The following is a 22,088-nucleotide window of genomic DNA, read 5'->3' as shown; positions in this document are numbered from 1 at the left end:
GTCGGTTTTCATAAGGTTTTCAAATGGTGTCAAAGGTCTATCAAGATTCTGATTTCTGTATAAAATTGTGTAACTGATGATATTGGTACCAGGGAATCTTTACTTTTACATTCCAGTTCAACCTGCAATTTTGTTTTCAATTTGCCCTTGTGAAAAATGTCATAATATCTGCATGCCTTGGCTGACTTCCATATCTTGCTATATTCCTGGGTCTGGCCTGGAGGAAACCACTTTTGTCCCAGAAATGTCATTACTGGGGAGGTATCTTGGTTAAAAGAATCCTAAATATATCCCAAATTTGCAAAGTAATTAAGAGAAAAGGATTATTTGAAATGTTACTAGGTCTTTCTCTACGTTTGTTCCAAATTACCTCTTGTAGGCTTTGCCTAAGATTGTTCTATTTGGAGCCATGCCATGTCAGTGTTGGTTGAGTTGTAGGCTAAAAGATTTTTAAGCTGGGTGTCCTTATAATATTTAGTTCGATTTGGAAGGCCTAGTCCTCCAAGTTTTGCAGGTCTGGTTAATTCAGTTCTGATTGTCTTTTTCTGAATTTAATTGATCTTGGACTGGCTTTGACTTCGTTTTATGGTTTCTGATTTGGTCTCATCTGTCTCTGATGTGTATTCGACCAAGCTTGTTTGACTACATTCTGAGGTAAAGATCTATCTTTCCTCAGTATGGCCCACAGAGTGCTTTTCAAGCATTGCTCAGAGTGTGGTACAAAAATGACCCACCCAGATGAGCATGACCTGTGCCTCATGTGCTTGGGTGAAGGACACAACATTATGGCCTGCAAGATCTGTCAGAACTTCACCCTGAAGGCAAGGATTGAGAGCTCCCAATGATTAAAAGCAGCACTCTGAAAGTGTTTTCTGGCTCTGAGGCATCAGCAGCAAAAGCCGCTGTCGAAAAGGAACACTCGGTGAGATTGACTCCAAAAGCATTTAAGTCTTTGTCTACTGATTCTCTAGAGCCGAATCTGTGACTTCTGTGAAGTCGACTCCCTGCTCGAATTTGATGGGGAAAAGGCCACACTCTCCGAAGTGTGTATCGGATCTGAGGGTGTCATCAGAACTGCCGGCCAAGAAAGCTAAGAATGTGAAGGATTTGGCACAGTTCTGTTCCAAGTCGACTTACTGTCATTGTTCTCCAAGACCTGCTCCTGGGGCTCATGTGGTCCTGATTACTCCTTGGACCCCATCCCCACACTTGATCTTGCTGGATTGTTCATTGCCCGTCGGAGAATTGCCGGAACCGACAGTGGTTCATGGACTGTTGGAAAATCAGGGCTGGGCCTCCAGAACTAAGACTGACCACTCTCCGCACTGAGGCCTTGCACTAGATATGGGACCCACTCTGGCTTGACCCCAACTAGAGTCGTCTTGAGAATTGTCCCTGGCTCAGTCCCACCGCAGCCATCATGGATCCAGACGAGTGGGACCTTCAAGTCGTTGCATTCATATGCAATGCAGTGTCACTATGTGTGCTGCATTTCCCCACCATGCCACTGTCAATAGCAGGAGGGGTCCATCGGGCTACGATGTGTCAAATCCAAGCATCCACTTCTATGGGTAGAGGTTGGCTGCCATCACCTTTTCCAGCTATCGCCTTTTCTAGTCACACTACGATTCCAAGGAGGATGAGGAGGAACAAGCCATGGGCCCTTCCGACATCAGTTCTGAGACAGTGTTGGATCCATCACGTTGGGCCTAGCTTGGTTTTGCCTTATGTGGACCTCCACATATTCTCAGAGCAAATGTCTCACATGGTGAAAGTCCTTGAAACTGATGTTTCCTCCACTGGTCCAAAGACCAAGGACAAGCTGCTCAATTGTATTTATAGTGACTCTCCATCCATGGTGACATTTCCGGTTCTGGAAGGTCTGGAGGAGATTGTCAACAAGGTCTGGAATGCACCTGCTGAACTCCCTGCAACATCTTAGGATATTGAACAAATGTACAAGATTTAAGCAGGACACGTGGCAGTCTTTGATAAAGTATCTGACCCCTTCATCCCTTGCTACAGAGGAGGTACAGCAGCATAAGTTTGGTTCACATTCTGCCCCACCAGACAAGGAAGTCAGAAAGATTGACAGCATGGGGAAGCGTCAGTACTTGGAGTTTGCCCTGAATCTGCAGATTGCCAACTATCAGATGATAATAACCGAGTACCAGTTGTATCTGTGGGAGAAGTTGTCATCTTATGTGGCGGATCTCACTGAGGATAAGGAGGTGTTCATCTTTCCAAGCAGCAGATGAATGCTGAAGCCATTCACCTTTTGTTAGTGTGAGATTAAAAGAAAGAAGTTGCAGAGTTTAATATTAGCACATTGGAAATAAGTAGACAAACTTCTGTGGTTTTAGCTCCAGAAAAATACTTTTACTACATATCAGGGGAAAGGATACATTTGGTAAGAAAATAAAGAATATCTAACAACATGTTGATGGTTAGAGAGAGAGACTGAGACTTACTTAGAGACTGAACACTCTACTGAACTGAGAGACTAAACAAAGAGCAATAAAACCCTAGTATATGTGGCCAGTTAATTGCCCCCCCAATAAACAATACTAGATTCCTTCATTAAGACTAAAGACTCCTCTTTCCATGGCAGGAACTTTTACTTGAGGCCTAAGTGGTCCTATGCTAACTAGCTATCTGACTAAGCAAACAAAATAACAATTTAACTCGAGTATTACCAGTAGCAAGCACCACAGCACTGTCAGTTCAACCCTCCACAGCAGTCTCAGAGGTGCAAGCAGTATAGACCTAAGCCATCTCAGCCTTCTACCCACACTCAAGGTTCTGGAAAGCCATTCTGATGGGAGCAATTGAGCTCTAACCCGAATTTCTTGGAGAGATTGACACCCTTTCTCCCTTAGTGGGAGTCAATAACATCTGACCCTTGGGTCTTAACGATTGTTGGCAATGGTTGTTGGCTAGAGTTCTTGGAGTGTCCTGATTGCATGTAGCCTTCACTTTCTGTAGATAATTCTTTGGTAGAATTGGAGGCTATCAGAAAACAACTGGTGTTGTCCTTCTCTATTTTGCAAAACACCTTTGCAATGAAGAGAATTGGAGGGAACATGTAGTGCAACCTATTCATTTATGCAACTTGGAAGGCGTCCACAATGGGCAGTGGGTCACTTCCTGCCCTGGAGCAAAACACTGGGGCATTGGCATTTGCTGATGTTGCAAAGACATCCATTTCTGAGGCACCCAAAGATTGAAAATGGGGAACAGATAAGCATCGTTCAAGGACCACTCGTGATTTGACATTAGTACCCTGCTGAGCACATCGCCTTGGAATTGTCTGAGTCTGCAATGTGGATGGCATGCATGGACACATTGTTGGTAACTGCCCAATTCCAGATAGTTGTGGCCTCCATGCAGAGGGTCAGGGATGCAGTGCCTCCTTGCCTGTTCAAATAATACATGGCCGTGGTGTCTGCTTGGACGAATACATTCTTGTTTTAGAGCATAGCTGTGAATGAGACAAGAGCAAAGCGGATGGATCCTGGGTCTAACTCATTAATATGTAATGCCCGTTCTCTTTCAGCCCACACATCTTGGATTAACATAGAACCACAGTAAGCACCCCAAAATCAGGATGATGCATCAGTAGTTACAGTAAAATCATGACTTGAATCACCAAAAGGCATGGCCCCTGAATAAATTTCTGTCACAAGTCCACCATTGTAGGGACCTGAGTACTGGTCTGGGTATGGAAAATTTAACCTCCGGAGAATGCACAAAGGGCCTAAATATTCTAACAAATCAATTTTGTAATGTTTGCATGTTAAGCTTCGCAAAAGGGACCACAGATGTGGTAGCTGCCATGTGACCCAACATTGTATTCTCTGAGCAGTTTGAAAGCAGTTCGTGGAAAAAAGAGAGACCATAGACTTAATAGCCCGTGCCCTCTCTGGGGGCAGTGTAGCCCTTCCACCAATATAGGGGACCATTTGACAAGGTTCAAAGTTAATCAGAAGCTCCAAGCGTAAACAGGTATCTACCACAAGAAACACATCATGAAGCAACTTGTCCCTGGAACCAGCTAATATCAACCAGTCATCCGGGTACAGAAATATGGAACACCCGTGTGCTCTGAGATAAGCCATAACTTGTTCCATACATTTGGTAAACACTCTGGGTGCATTGGACAAACCAAAGGGCAATACTTTATATTGAAGAACTCTGCTTTGATAGAGAAAACCCAGATATTTTTGGTGATCTTCTCTAATACAGATATGAAAGTAAGTATCCTTGAGATCAAGGACCGCAAACCAATCTCCAGACTTCAACAGCGGTAGTACAGATGACAGTGTGACCATCTTGAATTTCAAAACCTTGAGGAAGGAATTTAAACATAAACCCCTTAAACCTAAAATAGGATATAATCCCTCATCGGTTTTGGGCACTAGCACTGCACTCTTTGGATTTAAAATGAGCATTATCATTTATTTAGATAGACCAAAGGATTTTTGTACAAGCCCCAATTTGTTTGTATGTTTGGGGGGAGGGTCAGATAAAGGGGAAAAGGTGTCTTAAACCATCTCAAGTGGATTGTTGGTGCCATCAAAAAGGCATACAGGTACACTGGAGTCCAATGTCCATTGCACTTGAGACTCACTTGACTAGTTCTCAAGCATCCTCCTCTGCTTTTCTCAGAGGTGTTCCTATCGGACATATTTGTAGAGCAGCTATGTGGTCTTCTGACACTTTTGCATGACATTATGCCATTGATATAAATACAGCACAGCATATGATGGTTGCAATCTGTTTATATGTATAAAAAGATAAGATTTATGGAAGTTTAAAAGTTTGTAACCTATGTTATGCTCTCATAGAGTGGTACTTTATTGAGCATATCGTTCATTGTTGTTTATTTGTTGTTGATGGTTAATGCAACTTAACTGCATTGAGACTGAATGTTTGGTGTTAACAGATTTAGTTTTACTGTTGCTGTAGTACAGCTTGTAAGTGTTTTCATTCTTCTAGTTCACTTGCTTGTTGCAGTGATGTTTGTATGTTAATCTAATAAAACTAAGTTGGAGAGATTCACCTCACCTCCTTATTGTGTGTAGCTTGGTAATCTTCCATGTGGGACTGCACAGAAGAACAATGATGAAAACAGGGTTGTAACTATTGTTCATTGATTTCTTCTATGCAGGCACACATCCCTCCCTCCTGCCCCTCTGTGAACTCTCTGGCAGTTTGAAAGCAGTTCGTGGCTAGGTCCAGTTTTGGGTTGCAGCGGCTCAGGAGAACTGAGGGAAGGGATTGCTTCTCTCGACTAATCACATACCTGTTTAGGCAGGAAAATGGGTCCCTATGTGACTTGAGAGAAGTGGGCCCTAACAGAGCTTTTAAGAAGTGGTGAAGAATTACTCCAGTTGGTAGGCCTGCGCATGCACAGTCCCATATGTGCCTGCACAGAAGAACTCGATGAACAATAGTTACAGGTATGTACAAGCCTGTTTTCCTGCCTCAAGATGAGCCCTGCCCTTTGGTAGAGAGTTACACTGAAGGTGTAGACAGGGCACCCACCCACTCACCCATCGCCCAGGGCCAGGCTGGAAGCTGAAGCACCACCTCACCAGTGCCAGGGCTTCCAGTGCACAGCATTGTAGAAGTTGTAGTGGGTTGGGACCCAGAAGCCTCAGCCGGTGAGCTCTGAGCTGGTGCACCCTTGTCATGTATGTCCTGCTCACTCCCAGAGCAGCCTCCTGCTTTTTCTCTCAGTTTCTTGCGGGCCGGATATGAGACTTGGATGGGCCAGATTTGGCCCGCAGGTCATATGTTTGACACTTGTGATCTATAACAAAGCCTTCCTATATATTGCAAGTTACAAGGAAATCTAAAGTGAAAGCCTTTGGTGGCAGTGAAAACCTTTTGAGGGAGTCAGGGAGGCAGCAATGTACAGGTCATACAAACACAAAAGAGAAGGTGTTCTTGAGGTACAACTTTAGGTGAAAGATCCAGAGGAGTTAGCCGTGTTAGTCTGTAGTAGCAAAATCAAAGAGAGTCCAGTAGCACCTTTAAGACTAACCAATTTTATTGCAGCATAAGCTTTCGAGAATCAAGTTCTCTTCGTCAGATGCATGATACAAACTGGTCAAATACAGAAGAGGAGGGGGGAGAGGGGAGAGAAGGAGAGGAGGGACAAGATGCAATTAGGGGGGAGGCAACCAAAACATTCCTTTGCTAGTAAATGTAAACATCTCCTTTTGGTATGTAGTCAGTTTGCCGTGTTAGTTTGCAGCAGTAAAAGCATCCAATTTCTATGTAGTATAAGCCCTCGATAACCACAGCTCTCCCTGCCAGATGCATCTGACAAAGAGAACTGTGGTCCCCGAAAGCCCACACCAGGCGTCACTGGGCTCCCCCAGACCACGCCGCTGTAAAGGAAATCTGTTACCTGTGAAAATGTGATAACCATTCATAGTCTCTATTCAGTCCCAGCTTGACAGTGTCAAATTTGCATATGAATTCCAATTCAGCAGCCTCCCGTTGGATTTTGTTTTTGAAAGGTTTCTGTTGAACCACAGCGACCTTTAAGTCTTTGGTGGAATGTCCTGGTAGATTGAAGTGTTCTCCCACTGGTTTTTGGACGTTTCCATTTCTAATGTCAGATTTGTGTCCATTTATTCTTTTGCGTAGAGGTTGGCTGGTTTGTCCAATGTACAGAGCAGAAGGACATTGTTGGCACATGAGGGCATATATCAGATTGGAGGATGAGCAGCTGTAAGAGCCAGAGACAGTGTAGTCGATGCCATTGGGTCCTGTAATTGTATTCCCTGGGTAGATATAAGGGCAGAGCTGGCATCTGGGTCTGTTGCAGGGTCTGGTACCTGTGCTGGTGACTCTGCTGGCCGATTCATGATTGTGTGTGAGAAGTCGTTTAAGGTTGGGGGGCTGTCTGTAGGCAAGGAAAGGTCTTCAACCCAGGGCTTCTGAGAGAGAGGTATCATTTTCCAGGATGGGTTGTAGCTCACTGATGATACGTTGGATGGGTTTGAGCTGGGAGCTATAGGTGACAACCAGTGGTGTTCTGTTGTTAGTTCCTTTAGGTTTGTCCTGGAGCAGACTGTTTCTGGGTACTAGTCTGGCCCTGTTGATTTGTTTCTTCACTTCATTTGGTGGGTACTGTAGTCTCAAAAATGCTTGTTGTAAATCTCTTAAGTGTGAGTCTCGGTCGAGAGCATTGGAGCAGATACGGTTGTAACGTAAGGCTTGGCTGTAGACAATAGACCGAGTGGTATGTTTAGGGTGGTAGCTGGAGGCATGTAGATATGAGTATCGGTCTGTTGGTTTCCGGTATAAGGTGGTATTTATTCGTCCATTATGTAGTTGCACAGTGGTGTCAAGGAAGTGTACCTGTTGTGTAGAGTGGTCCAGGCTTAGGTTGATAGTAGGGTGAAAGTTATTGAAGTCCTGATGAAATCTCTCAAGGGCTTCCTTCCCATGGGTCCAAATGATGAAGATGTCATCCAGGAATCTTAAGTATAGTAGTAGTTCCAGTGGATGGGAGCTGAGGAAGCGTTGCTCCAAGTCCGCCATGAATATGTTAGCATATTGTGGTGCCATGCGTGTGCCCATGGCTGTGCCATTAACCTGTAGATATAAGTTGTCACCAAATTCGAAGTAATTGTGAGTGAGTACGAAGTGACAAAGTTCAGTGGAGAGGTGTGCTGTGGTTTTGTCCGGGATAATATTCCGTATGGCTTGCAGTCCATCTGCATGTGGGATATTGGTGTACAGGGCCTCCACATCCATGGTTGCTAGGATGGTGTCATCTGGTAGGTTGTCAATGGACTGTATTTTCCTGAGGAAGTCAGTGGTGTCCCGTAAATAGCTGGGTGTGCTGGTGGCATAGGGCCTGAGGATAGAGTCCATGTATCCCGAGACTCCTACTGTGATGGTGCATTTTCCTGAAACAATCGGGCGTCCTGGGTTACCTGGTTTGTGGATTTTGGGTAGTAGGTAGAATCTTCCTGGTCGTGGTTCCTGGGGTGTGTCCATATGGATGCATTCTTGTATGTCCATGGGGAGTGTTTTTAATATTTTATTGAGTTCCCTTTTGTATTGCTCCGTGGGGTCAGAAGGTAGTATTTTATAGAATGTTGTGTTGGAGAGTTGTCTTTCTGCTTCTTGTATATAATTATGTTTGTCCATGATGACAACTGCTCCGCCTTTGTCAGCTTCCTTGATTACGATGCCAGAATTATTTTGGAGGCTGTTTATGGCCTCTCTTTCTCCACGGCGGAGGTTCTGCTTTAGGTGTTGTTGTTTGTCAATTATCTCAGCCTGAGTACGTCTACGGAAGCATTCAATGTAAAAGTCCAATGAGGAGTTGCGACCCTCAGGGGGCCTCCATGTGGAATTCTTTTTTCTGGAGTTTTGTAATGATGGTTGTGTATTGCTGGGTTGGGGGGGTGGGGGCTGCTGTGATGGTGTCTGTTCAGTGCTTTGTTCATCGTTTTGTTCAGCAGAGTAGTTGAAGAATTCTTTCAGTCTTAGGCGTCTAAAATAGGCCTCCAGGTCTCCACAAAGTTGTATGGTTTGTGTGGGTCTGGCTGGGCAAAAAGATAGTCCACGTGAGAGGACTGATTCCTCTGCTGGGCTCAGCTTGTAGCTGGAGAGATTAATGATGTTGCTTGGTGGATCCAAAGTGTTTTTGCTCTCTGTTGCAGGCAGGAGTTTTGAGAATTTCTTCTCCTTCTTGTTCTGTAATTCAGTGAATAGATTGCAATAAATAGTTTCTCTGGTTGTGGTAAACATCTGCCAGTTCCTGGTCTGTGCAGAGGGAGTGTTTTTCATGGAAGAGTCTAGTTCAGAGATCTCTTGCTTGATCCATTGTTGCTTGCTGTACATCAGTCCAATGAGGTGAATTAAGAGTTTCCTGGATAAGGTGTTGCATAGTTTCTCACTGTAGTCTGTGTAGTAAGTGGATTTCAATGGATTCCTCACACAAAGTCCCTTTAGGTGAAGCAGAGAACACCTAAGCTCTGTGTGAGTGGAATTATAAGGAGTGTTTATTAGGACCTGGGTCCTTCTGAGATGTAAGTGTAAGATAATGTAAGGAGGAGCTGAATTTAAGATCCAAAGGCAGAGGTACAAGGTTTAAAAGCTTTTAAAAACAAGCAAAGCATTTCAGGATGGTATCAGAATAATTAAAATTTACAGTAGCTCTTCAACATTTCAAGCAGAAACTCTATTTAATACGATGCCTTTTAAAATTAACAGATTGTTTAAAAACATTTTCTTGTATACATGCAGCTTACCCTCAGTCAAACAGTGAAGATCCTTGTGCTGTGGTGGCAGCTTTTTGCCAAAGCAATGTTTTAAAATAATATTAATAATATTTGAATTATATCCCGTCCTTCATGACAACTTAACACCCACTAAGAGCGGTTTACAAAGTATGTCATTATTATCCCCACAACAAAACACCCTGTGAGGTGGGTGGGGCTGAGAGAGCTCCTAGAAGCTGTGATTTACCCAAGGTCACCCAGCTGGCTTCAAGTGGAGGAGTGGGGAATCAAACCCAGTTCTCCAGATTAGAGTCCTGCGCTCTTAACCATTACACCAAACTGGTTCTCATTTTAAAAATGTGTACAGCCAATCAGACCTCCAGTGACCAGTTAGAAGCCCTGCTGGGCAAAAGCCCAATCAGGTTCTACACCATGGTGCCTATCATCACCTTTCGCAGTGCTTTTTAAAAAATTAATCCTCTTGTCCCCTGCACTTGGATTTCCTCTCTGTGTGTCTCTGCCTCCTGTGGTGGCCATTTTGTGGTTGTGCCCACCATCCTGTGTCAGAATTCAGAAGGAGCTCACATGCTAAGAAAGATTTGGAAACCCCTGCTGTAGCTGAATAATTGTTACAGAGTTCAGTGGACAATTCTGTGACCCACAATCCAAGATTCAGGCAGGATTTTCCCCTTTGTCTAACTCTCATCCTAGCAGTTATGTAAAAAAACCCCTATGTTTTCCCCATCAGCCTCAAACCATCTTGGCATCCTTTCTTAGTTGTTGTTAGACGATCAAAGAAATTAGTATTACTTCCTGCTTGACAATTACTTTAGATATCATAAAAATACACAGCTTTGTCAAATTTCAAATGTGTATTGAAACATGTCGCCATCAGTGTAATCTAGCATTCATAGTAATTTACCATTTTAATGCATTCATTTTGGTATTTTATTTTGAGGATTTTATGCTTCTTGAGGGATGACTGAGTATTAGTGAATAGCTGTATGTTAAGTGCTATTTAAAATAGTTCTGTTTGTAAATGGTAATTTCCACTTTTAGTTTTTGCTTCATCTCAGATTCCACTTGCTTTAATATAATGAGTAATTGCTCAGTGCCAGGTGATAGATACAGTGCTATTTTTGTCACTCAGTTGACCAAAGCATTCCTTACAATAGAGTAACTCTAAGCTGATTCAGAAAACTTTTGTGCTTTTGTGGTACATGATCATCTTTCATGGCAGCTATCAGGGAGAGAGGAAGGAAGATTTGAAACATATTGCTTATTAATTAAACAGCAAGAGCTTGTGAATGTTAACACTAGCATGAGAATAATCCTGCTTCTTACTGCTAATAAACTGTTACGGATTATTTGTGAAAAATTGAAGCAGTTTCTAAGACTAGTGCAGTGCTCCATGGTGAATTTCAGGACTGAATCCATTCCAGAAATTAAGTGTCCATAACAAAGAACTATTCTAAATATTGCCAGCCATGTTTGATATTGTAGTTAAGAGCGCGGGACGCTAATCTGGAGAACTGGGTTTGATTCCCCACTCCTCCGCTTGAAGCCAGCTGGGTGACCTTTGGTCAGTCACAGCTTCTTGGAGCTCTCTCAGCCCCACCCACCTCACGGTGGTTTGTTGTGGAGATAATAATGACATACTTTGTAAACCACTCATATTGGGCATTAAGTTGTCCTGAAGGGTAGTATATAAATCAAATGTTGTTGTTGTTATTATTAAATAACTTCCATGGATTCCTCACCCTTTGAGGTGCCTAATGGTGATATGGAGACAGTCCACATGATGGAGGTGTAATATTTACAATATGGTAAAGCTGCCTGTTGAAAGTTGTTTTCTAGTCTATATGTATTTGACATAATGTTCAAGTTGGCTCTGATCTCCTGGCCAGAATAATAATGAATCACAGCATTGAGAGTGCCGTGTAGGTATTACTATGCTTTCCTGAGCATTTTTTCTCACTACATTCTACACAGCAACCAAATTTTGAGTACTGTTTTTATAACTTTGGTTTGGCCATGAGAACATCTTATTGTATGGATACAATGTTCTAACAGCATGTGAATACCAGAGAAACATTGGTGGTCCTTAAAATAGTTTCTAAAACTGGCAGAATCCTGTCTTTTATTTTACGAGAAGAATTCTAATGGTAAAGTGAAGCCAAAGCAAAAGGATAGCTAACTGATGAGAAAAAAAATAGGCTTGGTATGTCTGAAGAACTCAATGAACAATGTGGGGTGCATAATGAAAGCAAAGATGAAAGGTAATGAGAAGTCATGGTATGGAAATTGAATCCAGTTTAAAGAAAAGAATAAAGAAAAACCATGACAAAACAAGCAAACAATAGCAGTTAAGGATATAAATTAAGATAAGAAAGGAAGTTAGATAAGAAAGGAATAAGTCAGTAAGAATATTACAGTAAACTAATATTTACAGTAAACTAAATATGAAAGAATGAGAACACAAACAAATGTAAGGTCTAAGCTTAGAAATCTCAAAAAGCTGAAATCAAGCAGGATTTGGAGAGGGCTTGAGTCTGAGGAAGAATATGAAGAGAGGAACCTAAATTCAAACCAGGATTATGGACTTGAGAAACTGGAAAACTAGAGATTAAAGTCAAGGAAGGAATAGTAAGAAAAGGGAATTTCAGCTGTAGTTATATTAAGCATGTAGAAATTATATTGAAAAGGAAAGATAAAAGACAGATGAAGAAAACCATAGAAGAGACAAAAAGATCATCTGCATATAAATAACAGACTTTTAATATAAGGCCAAGTAAAATAGTGAAAAGAAAAGATGAGAGGAACAAATACAGAAACCAGAAGGACACTTGCTCTTTAAATTGTCACCTCCTTGTGAATAATTTCTGTAATTTCTACGTAGTGTGAGTTCCATGGTGATAGAATAAACCAGAAATCCAGTGATTTAAAGACCAAACAGAATTATTTCAACGTATGCTTTTGTGAATCAGGTTACTTCACCAGATGTTTAAATTATAAATTTCAATACTTACTTGGTTCTAAACAGGGTGGATAAAAATCAATGATTTTTTTAAAAAAATCAAAAAAATCAGATTTTTTAAATTTAAATCGGATTTTTTTGATTTAAATCGGATTTTTTAAATTTAAATTGGATTTTTTTTAATAAAATGCTTTTTGAGGAAAATATATTACCATCCAAAGGTTATTCCATCATGAAATAAAGATTAGTTTTTAATTATGTAGAATAAGGCTGTATACGTTTAATTTTTTTGGTAAATAAATTCCATTAATCCATTCACAATGTCATGCTCTTCCAGAGGTTTTTGTAAGATTATTGGGCAGTTTCTCTGCCTACAAGATATTATCACAGATACTTGGTTTTGCAGTTCTCAAAACGGAATTTGTGTCAGCTCAGCAGAGATCACATGCCTCTTCTTCACAGCAAAAATGTTATAACATGAACAGAGTTGAGAAAAAGACCTTAATCCTATTGTTCTACAAACCTATGAAGACAGAATCAACCCCTCCAGTGCTAAGTTTCAAGAAGTTCAGTGAATAGAAACAATATTTTTCTGATTGTTTGGAGTGGAATAGATCTGCACAAGAAGAAACTAAGTGTGAGGAGGGAGGGGCAAGCAGTACAAAATGAAAGTGAAACTTTTTGAGCACAATACTGCACAAGTCTCTGGATTTTTTGTGTGTATGACCTGAGGTTTATCACATTCTTTCCTTGGAGGAAAAAACCTATAATGGCAGCAGGCCGTAAAAGAGACCCAGTTTGGGAATACTTTAATGAAGTTCCTTTACCTATCGGTAAGGCAGGCATGCGTGCAAAATGCAAACACTGCAACAAAGAAATGCAAGGCCTGGTGGCCCGAATGAGGCAACATCATGAGAAGTGCTGTGATGAAGATGACCAAAGAAACACATTTGAATAGGCAGGATCTTCAGGTTGGTAAACATTTTTATTGAATCATATTTCTAAAGACTGCCTTGAACTGTCATGTTTGAGCAAAATTATATTTCTTATTACTGCATGTTACTGTCATTTGGTACAGTTATGAAGAAAAGCAAATATTCCTTTTGGGGCAGTGCTGTACAATAAGCAGAAATTGTATAAACAATAAAATAACAGCATTGACTTTTTTGTTTAGGGGAATTCATCGTCAACATTAAGGATTCTGGAAACTATCCACCTTCAAGATCACCATCCTCCTGTTCTACAGTTTCAGAGTTATCCATCCCGGATAGTGCTTCATTTGCATCATCATCAGACACCCACAGTATATCACCTAAAAGAAAGAAAAAACCCTTCCCTCCTGGAACCACCATAGATACGTTTGTGATAAAAACTAGCAGATTAGAAAAAGAGTTAATTGATGAAAAAATTGCCCAGTTTGTTTATGCAACGAACTCTTCTTTCCGTCTGACTGAGAACCCACATTTCATTAATATGGTTCAGTCACTGAGACCAGGATACAGTCCACCCTGCAGAGCAGATGTTGCAGGGAAACTGCTGGATAAAGTGTATGACAGAGAAATGGAGCAATGTGCAACAGCTCTGGAGGGTAGAATTGTTAACCTAAGTATTGATGGGTGGAGTAATGTCCACAATGATCCTGTTGTATGTGCTTGTATAACAACAGAAGAAGGGAAAGTCTTCCTCGCACAAACAATTGATACGTCAGGAAATGCACACACAGCAGAATACTTACAAGAAGTGGCAGTAAAAGCTATAATAACATGTGAACAAAAATTCAAATGTCTAGTACGCAGTTTGGTCACAGACAATGCTGCAAATGTATCCAAGATGAGAAGAAATTTAGAAGAGCAGGAAGGGAATACAAAGCTAATAACATATGGTTGCAGTGCTCATTTGCTGCACCTCTTAGCCAAAGACTTAAGTGTTCCAGAAATAAAGACTGATGTTGTTGAAATTGCTAAATACTTCCGTAACAATCATTTTGCTGCAGCAGCTCTGAAAAGGATGGGTGGAACCAAGCTAACGCTCCCGTAAGATGTTAGATGGAACTCTGTGGTGGACTGTTTTGAGCAGTATATCAAGAACTGGCCTATTCTGATGACAGTTTGTGAACAAAATCGAGATAAAATAGATGGCGCTGTCACGGCCAAAATCCTCAACATTGGGCTTAAGAGAAATGTTGAACATATGCTGAGCATCCTGAAACCCATCTTGAAGATTTAAACAAAATACAGAAAAATAGCTGTTTTATTGCTGATGCTGTTGAAATTTGGAAGGAACTGAGTGAACACTTAAAAACAGAACTACACATGGACAGAATTAAATTACAAGCATTAAAAAAACGAATGGGACAAGCACTGTCTCTAGCTCATTTTTTGGCAAATATTGTCAATATCCAGTACCAGGGTCAAAACTTAAGTGCTGAGGAAGAGGAGTTAGCTATGACATGGGTATCCAGCAATCATCCATCTGTAATGCCAACTATAATAAACTTCAGAGCTAAGGGGGAACCATTCAAGAAATATATGTTTGCTGAAGATATTTTAAAGAAAGTCACACCAGTGAACTGGTGGAAGTCACTTAAGCACTTGGATTTAGAGACTGTTCAAGTAATGATTTCACTTTTAACAGCAGTAGCTTCTTCTGCAGGCGTTGAAAGAATATTCTGTTCCTTTGGACTCATTCATTCTAAACTGAGAAATCGTTTGGGACCCGATAAAGCAGGAAAGCTTGTTTTTCTTTTCCAGATTATGAACAAAGAAGAAGATGTAGATGATGTGTGAGCTACAGAGGACAGTATTTAAGTTTTTCATGTGTAGGCTGGGCTGACAGTCTAAGTTTCTTAAAATATATATATTTTATTTAGCCAAATTAGTTAACAAACATGGATGTTTGTTTAAGCAAATAACATATGCTGTAATGTTATTGTTTCAGTTGAATAAATAAAACTATTTAAATTGTTATTATTAAGGTAATGATTATTTTTCTCCTTCCAATAAAGTACAACAGAAAAGTTGTCCAAATATGAATGATTAACCTAAACTGGGGATAATTCATCTCACAATAAATTAACTATAATGTGTTTCTAATAGTATTAAAATCAATATTTTATACAACTGTAAAACTAATATGAAAAGTTGTTATTCTAAAAATCTTCATCTACTTGCATATTAAAGTTATACCAGCAAGAATTAGTCTTTATGTAGAAAACTATGATTTAAATCAAGCCTTACTGACTAGTGATTTAAATCATGATTTAAATGGTGATTTAAATCAGTTTGATTCAAATCAAATCCACCCTGCTTCTAAAACTCCCAAAGATAGCAATATAGTACAGTATATATGAAATTTGCAAATATTCAAATAAGACAATAGCTTGCAATGAATTATAATTTAGGGGAGACATCTGGATAGATGTTATTTTTAAGTAATTCTTGTTTTGAATGTGCTCATTCAGTATAGCATTTCACCTGAAACGGACGGGTCAGACAAACTGTGGATCTCATCAGATCTTTCATGCTAAGGAGGGTTGGTGTTGGTTAGTAATTTGATGGGGGACCTCCAAGGAAAACCAGGGTTGCTGTTTAGAGGTAGACAATGGCAAACTACCTCTGTTAGTTTCTTGCCTTGAAAACCCCAGCTGGGGTCATCATAAGTTGGCTACAGCTTGACAGCACTCTTCATCACCACCATCTGATTGTTTAGTACTATTGTTTATATTTTATTTAACTATTCACATTGTTATAAAACATCATCTGGTACAAAAGAGCCTTGAAATACTCATTAAGAAGCTTGCATTGTACAAAGTTTTGATTAATATTTGTAGATCTGCATCTTTGTGGTGTTTCATTGGAGGCCCCAATGGCTCCTAGTGCTCCTGGAGCTTTCTCTTTTAATCTGGATCAAAGAAAAAGATTCTTTGCTCATACTTAAAGGGGAAACAATCTGCCACCTGCACAGAGAGCAATCTGTGTGAAATCCTTGCCTTCAGCCAATATAGAGGGAAATGCTGTATTCACAATAGTGAAGTGACAAGCTGGAACGGTTTGGGAAGGGGCAGCGCCAGCAGTGAGCAGCACGAAGAAGGGGATTTGTGAATGCAGTTCCTGTATACCACAGGCCTTCTCACTGCTTTCCTCATTCCTGTGTGAAAGCAGCCCAACCCATGACAACAGAATATATATTATTTAATACGCACAGTTTATAGATCTGCTTGTTAATTTTAATATGTGCTTTATTATGTATAGTGCCATTTTTACAAAAGAGATTTTTAAAAATATTGGACTACAGCTATAGAATTGTTTGCCTTATCCTAACATGGTCTCTTCAAGTTTTAAAATAGCATCAGATACACAAAAACTATACATTGGTATCTTATTATCTAGATACTAATTCAGTACACATACTTAAGAAATTGTTTGTCATTATAACCATATGTAAACAAGATGTACATTTATCTAAGCTGGTTATTAAATGTTTTTGGATATTTCTCACACTACTAGGACAAATTTATCTTGCATGCATTTTGCCTAACTGATAAAAGGCATAGAGAACTATTTGGCAATTTAGTGAAGTTACAGAAGGTGAAATCTAGCCTCTTGGTTATACCCAATATTGGTATGGCAGCATTAGTTTTAGATGGGCTTTCTAAGGAGGAAAGCTTTACCTTGCTGAAGAGATGTCCTAGTGAAAGGTAATGGTAGTTTTTTTATTCTAGATGTAATAGAGTAGATGTAAAAACTGGATCAAAATCAACACTTTGTTGCCAGAGGTCCACCAGACAGTGGGAGCATATTAAATGTCTTTATCCACTTGCTTCAAGAAAGAAGATGCTATTAAAAGCTTGCAAGATGCTATTTAAGGCTTGCAAGATGTTTCTAAGTAAAACAAAGCTGTATAGATTTATAGGAGTAAAGTTTCCATATTTTTATATTGAAAAAGTGAATTAAATCCAAGCCATTTTAATATTGCATTCTCATATATCCACCGGCAATAACAAAAAGATATTGATAGCAGAATGGAAAGTTACTGACATTACTAAAATGATAAAAGTGCTCAGTGAAAACATCACAAAGAATTTTCTTACCATTCTAGTAATGTTCACAATGACCTATTGATGCAATCAAAATAGATTTTAAGGTTCTAATATAAATTATACATTTTATTAAATGATTTTATCTTCTATCAAATTATTTGTTGTTGGCTCCATTTTCTTTGCTCAGCCAGCTCTTCTGTCTTTATCTCACTCCACTGTAATGATCAACAAAAGGAAATTCATTGTTTGAATGATAGCATGCCTGAGGCAGTAGCTTGAAATTTGTGATGGCTGTGGTAGCTTTTTATACCAGCAGCTGACTTTATTTATAAAAGTAAAGCAGATAGTCTTAGGGTGAATGGTAATGACAAGGTACTTCTCAAATGGCTTTTTCCATCTTTGATTTATTTTTTCTTCATTGCATTTAATTATGTTTGCTCATTTTATAAAAGATTACATGTCTGTCTTTCATGTTTTAGAAAGGATTAATAACTTCACAGGTTGGGTCTCCTGGCTACAATAGTATGTACCCAACAGACATGACATCAGTCATTGTAATACTTGTTCAAATTAGATAATGTATTACTATGTAACTTAATGTGTGCCTTAAGCAATCATAATGTATACAGCTTGAAATGATGAAAAGGAAAATGTGCATACAGATTAGAATGTAAATCCCAGAATAATATACTTTGTTGGTGTAATGAAATAAGACATGTTACAATGTACTGAAATTAATACTTCTGAAGTAGTTAATCGCTTCTGAACACAGTAGAAACATTTCACCTCAGACCTGTGAATACTTGCTCCTAAATAAATATTGCATTGGGTCCACAGAGCTTTGTCGCTAATCACAAAAGTAACAATGTCAGGCCTCCCAGAAACATGGTAATATTTCAATATGCTCAAGGGTTTCCTAGTTACCCAGAAAAATGCCTTTGTAGATTACCTAAAACTCCCTCCCCAGTGGCCTGATGAGGACTGAGCTTGTTTTAGGAGATACCAAAGGTTGAATCCGTTAAGAATTAATGGAGGTGGTGGTGGAGGAAGCAAATCATGAAGATTCTGCATGGGATTTCCAAATTTCCAGCTTGTTCCGCCTAATAGTAAGTAGACAACAAAGAGGAGGGTTTTTTTGCATACCAATGAGAACACCCAGTTCACTGACTTCTCTGCAGTCCCACATGGGAACTGCACATGAGCAAGCCAGCTGTATACATTCTAAAAGCTCCTGACAGCATGAAGTGCTTTCCTACCATTTGATGCAGTTTCCTGCCCAAAGCACCTAGAAAATGGGAAAAGTGCCTCCCTCCTTTAGTTTTTTCTTTGCAACTGTTGGAGAAGGAGTGTCTCTGTATGTGTGTTCCTCGCTATCTCCCACTGAAAAGAAAAATGCCGGTTGCTGTTGTTGGCTTTTCCTGTCTCTTGTTCAAAGGCCTTGTTTAAAAATTGTTCCAAATGCAGAACTAAGATGGCCTTCTTTGGCTTGAGGAAGGTCATGACACCTCTTTGTGTAGCATTTGTAAGCAATTCATCCCCAAGGCTCTAAATCCATTCATCCCCAAGTCTTTAGGCCTCAAAGCTGCCCTGTGGGAAAAGTGCCTTGAAAGGACCACTAACGTCTCCAGTGCTGTCTGAAGGAAAATCACCGAAACATTCATCTCGTGCATCCTTAGTTCCGCCCGCTCTGTTTCCACTTGCTCCATCTCTTTCTACCAAACTGTTGATTCTGGCTCTCTGTTGCTGATCTTCCTGTTGCTTTCACCCTCTGAAAGAAGATCAATGGTGTGGATGGATTCTAGAGGCCTACTGAAGCAAGCGGCTCCAATCCTGGTGCACTTTGGCCCCAATGGCTACCACAACCACCACTGTAGGAAATGTTACTCTCATCATGCTTCCAGCTACCATTCAGGGTTTGATTATTACTATGGACGCTTTCCTCCTCTTTCCCATCACGTCATAATTATTTGGATTACTGCTATCATCCTACAAGTCACCATCTACCTTCCTGTACACAGAGCAAACCTGATGATTCTCCAAGTGGACAAGCATCTTGGTACTTGGCACTTAAAGCTTCCATGGATCCAATTCAAAGTTGGCCTCAGAACTGTTGTTGGAGGAGGATGTGGCCAAATACTTGGTTCCTACTCCTAGTGAAGACCTTCTTCTCTACTCTGAACAATTATGATGTAATTATGATGTAATCCGCTCTGAGCCTGCTGATGTGGGGAGGGCAGAACATAAATCAAATATAAACAAACAAACAAATAAATTAGTTTGTATGGGGAAATCTTTTGAGTCAGAGTTTACCAGCTTTATTCTCCAGACCTCTGATGTGGTGTTTAAAGTATTCATTCAGAGACTGTGAGCCTTGTCACTTTTCCTGTCATGTAGGGTTTTTACTAGATGTTGCCAAAGCTGTCCAGTCAGGCTGGCTTCCACCTGGGCCACCTCAAAAAAAAAAAAGAAAGTATGTACAAGATGAAGCAGGAAGATTAGATTTTCCTGATTGCCTACACTTTGGCTAACTCTGGTGACAGAAGCATTAAAGGGTAAAGGGTACTCAAAAGAGTTTGGTTTGGTAACCAAACTAGATAGTGAAGGGTGGATGCTTGACATCCTGTTCTGCAAAGTATACGTTCCTGCCCTCAGATTTTCTATACAGCAGATTATATTGCTCAGCTAGACCTCTAGTCTTTGCTGTCACTCTCGAGACATAGCTCATTAAGGTCTGCTGCTCTCACCTCACATCATTGTGCTAGGGTGGAAGATTTGCCCTTTTAGAACAATGACCTCTTCAGTTCCACCACTGATACTGTCCTGGAAAAAAATAGGCAGGATCGTGTCACAGCTAAATCTTTGGTTATTGTCCTCGTTTATCCTAACCCCTATAAGCCGAAGGCTTATCCTAAGCCTTATTCTTCCAGCCAAAAGTTCTTCAGATATCTGGGGCAATAATCAGAGCCTTTTCTTCACTCTTTTTAAAGTTCAGTTGAAGAGCAGGTTCTATCCTCCTAAAAAGGACAAGAATGCCTCTAAAGGTCCTCAGGGATCAGGAATGCAAGATTTTTTACTGTCAACCCCTGCATCCCTTCCAAGACTCCTTGCTCAGGTTTACTGACATATGGGAAACCATTACAGGGAGATCAGTGGATGCTCTCTATTATTTTTTTTAATATAAGTTTTAAGTTTTCAAAAAATACAAAAAAAAGAACTTTTTTGTCTCAGATTCGTGTACAAGATAATCCATTATATGATCAATATTTCATAAAAAATTGCAATATAGACATCAATCCATAGAAAAGGAAACTGAATAACCACACACACCCTTCTTTCTCTCTTTATATAGTGCACAGTCCATTTAAATCTCTCCAAGCACTTTTTAATTTTCTTGCTTTTTAACCCACCTATTCCATTTCCTTTCTCATTTCTAACGATTATTTATATTTTAAGTGAGCATCATCTTAAGGGACATTTCAGTCCTTTAATTCTTGAGCCCAGGGTATTAAACCCTTAGTCTTTCCAGAAATAAAGCAGAGAGGAGAAAAGAAAAAAAAACAGAAAGTAGAAGTGAACATCATTACATTCTATTATTAGTCCCATTATTTGTATATGTCATTAATTAAATATTTTCTTAAAGGAGAGAAGTATACAATAAAGTTTTTATAACAGCCTACCCTCGATCTTTAATATATCAAATCTCAAGCCATCTAAGATTTACTACTTGTATTTTCATTATATAAAGGCAGAAGAAAAGCAAAGCAAATATATAGGCAGACTTAGCTTAACCTATAAATTTAAAAATTAACACACTTAAAAGGTTCCCTCTAGTTCCCTAGTGTTTTCCCTGTTAAACCTACCAGCTATCTTATATCAAAATCATTCCCATCCCCTTATTTAAAGGAATAAAAAGATTTCCAATAAAAAACATAAGAGATAAGAGGGGAAATAAGAGACACCCAAGACCCGGGTCATACTTTGAATTTCATTTTTGTTCCTCTTATCCCTCCCTCCAAAACAGTATTATGGCTCCTTCTTTCCTACAATACTTTTATTTAAGGAAAAGAAAAGAGCTCCAACAGAAGGAAAGTAAAAAGAAAAATAAGGGGAGCAGAGGACTCCAAGGGCCCCTCTGCCCCACTCCCTCTAATCCAATTATCAAAGCCCCAGGATCATGATTTAAATTCCATCTTCTAGAAATAATAAAAAAAAATTAAATAAAAAACATAAGAAATAAGAGGGGAGATAAGAGACCCCCAAGACCCGTTTTCCGGGTCATACTTTGAATTTCATTTTTGTTCCTCTTCTTCCTCCCTCTAAGAACCCTTCTATCCCACTCCCTCTAATCCAGTTGTCAAAGCCCCAGTTCCATCCTTTTTTCCCCTTCTTCCTTCTCCCTCTAAAATAATGTTGCAACTCTTTCTTTCCAACCATCAACCATAAACGCCTCTTCAAGCATTTTTGCAAGATGTCGATGGGTACATTACTATGTCTCTGTCTTTCTTCCTCTTTGTAATGTATTTCTTAGTTGAAGTGTGTTGTGTGCTTTTTGCTTCGTACAGAGGTGATACACTAGATCTCTTGCTCACAGCCTTCCGTCCACACCCTTCCCCCTTCTTCTCCAGCTTTTGTACTTTCACAGAAAGAGACTGGTTTTCTGTTCGCTTTTGTTGTCGTTTCTCCTCCAATTTTCTTTCAAATAAATCTGTCCCATCAAGATTTTCTTCTAATTTGGCATCTATCACATTGTCTTTATCTGATTTCAATTCAAGTGTCTCGTCTGCTTTCCTTAATACGTCATCCAACAGCTTAGAGATTT

At 39.8% G+C, this 22,088-nt stretch overlaps 1 protein-coding gene and 1 long non-coding RNA gene across 2 annotated transcripts in view; both read left to right on the top strand.

Moving 5' to 3' along the window:
- LOC129330028 (uncharacterized) overlaps positions 1 to 15,134 on the top strand; it is a 30,476-nt gene extending 15,342 nt beyond the window's left edge. Inside the window, exon 3 of the long non-coding RNA XR_008597046.1 lies at positions 13,406 to 15,134. This is a non-coding gene — a long non-coding RNA (uncharacterized LOC129330028). The remainder of the gene's footprint in view (positions 1 to 13,405) is intronic.
- The window catches only part of MAST2 (microtubule associated serine/threonine kinase 2), a 422,441-nt gene that overhangs the window by 155,595 nt on the left and 244,758 nt on the right, over positions 1 to 22,088 (top strand). The gene's annotated exons all lie outside the window — the stretch shown is intronic.

This window comes from Eublepharis macularius, chromosome 5 (assembly GCF_028583425.1).
Source record: "Eublepharis macularius isolate TG4126 chromosome 5, MPM_Emac_v1.0, whole genome shotgun sequence".
Lineage (NCBI taxonomy): Eukaryota > Metazoa > Chordata > Lepidosauria > Squamata > Eublepharidae > Eublepharis > Eublepharis macularius.
The sequence above is the reverse complement of the archived record's forward strand: the minus strand, read 5'-3'. Positions and strand labels throughout refer to the sequence as shown.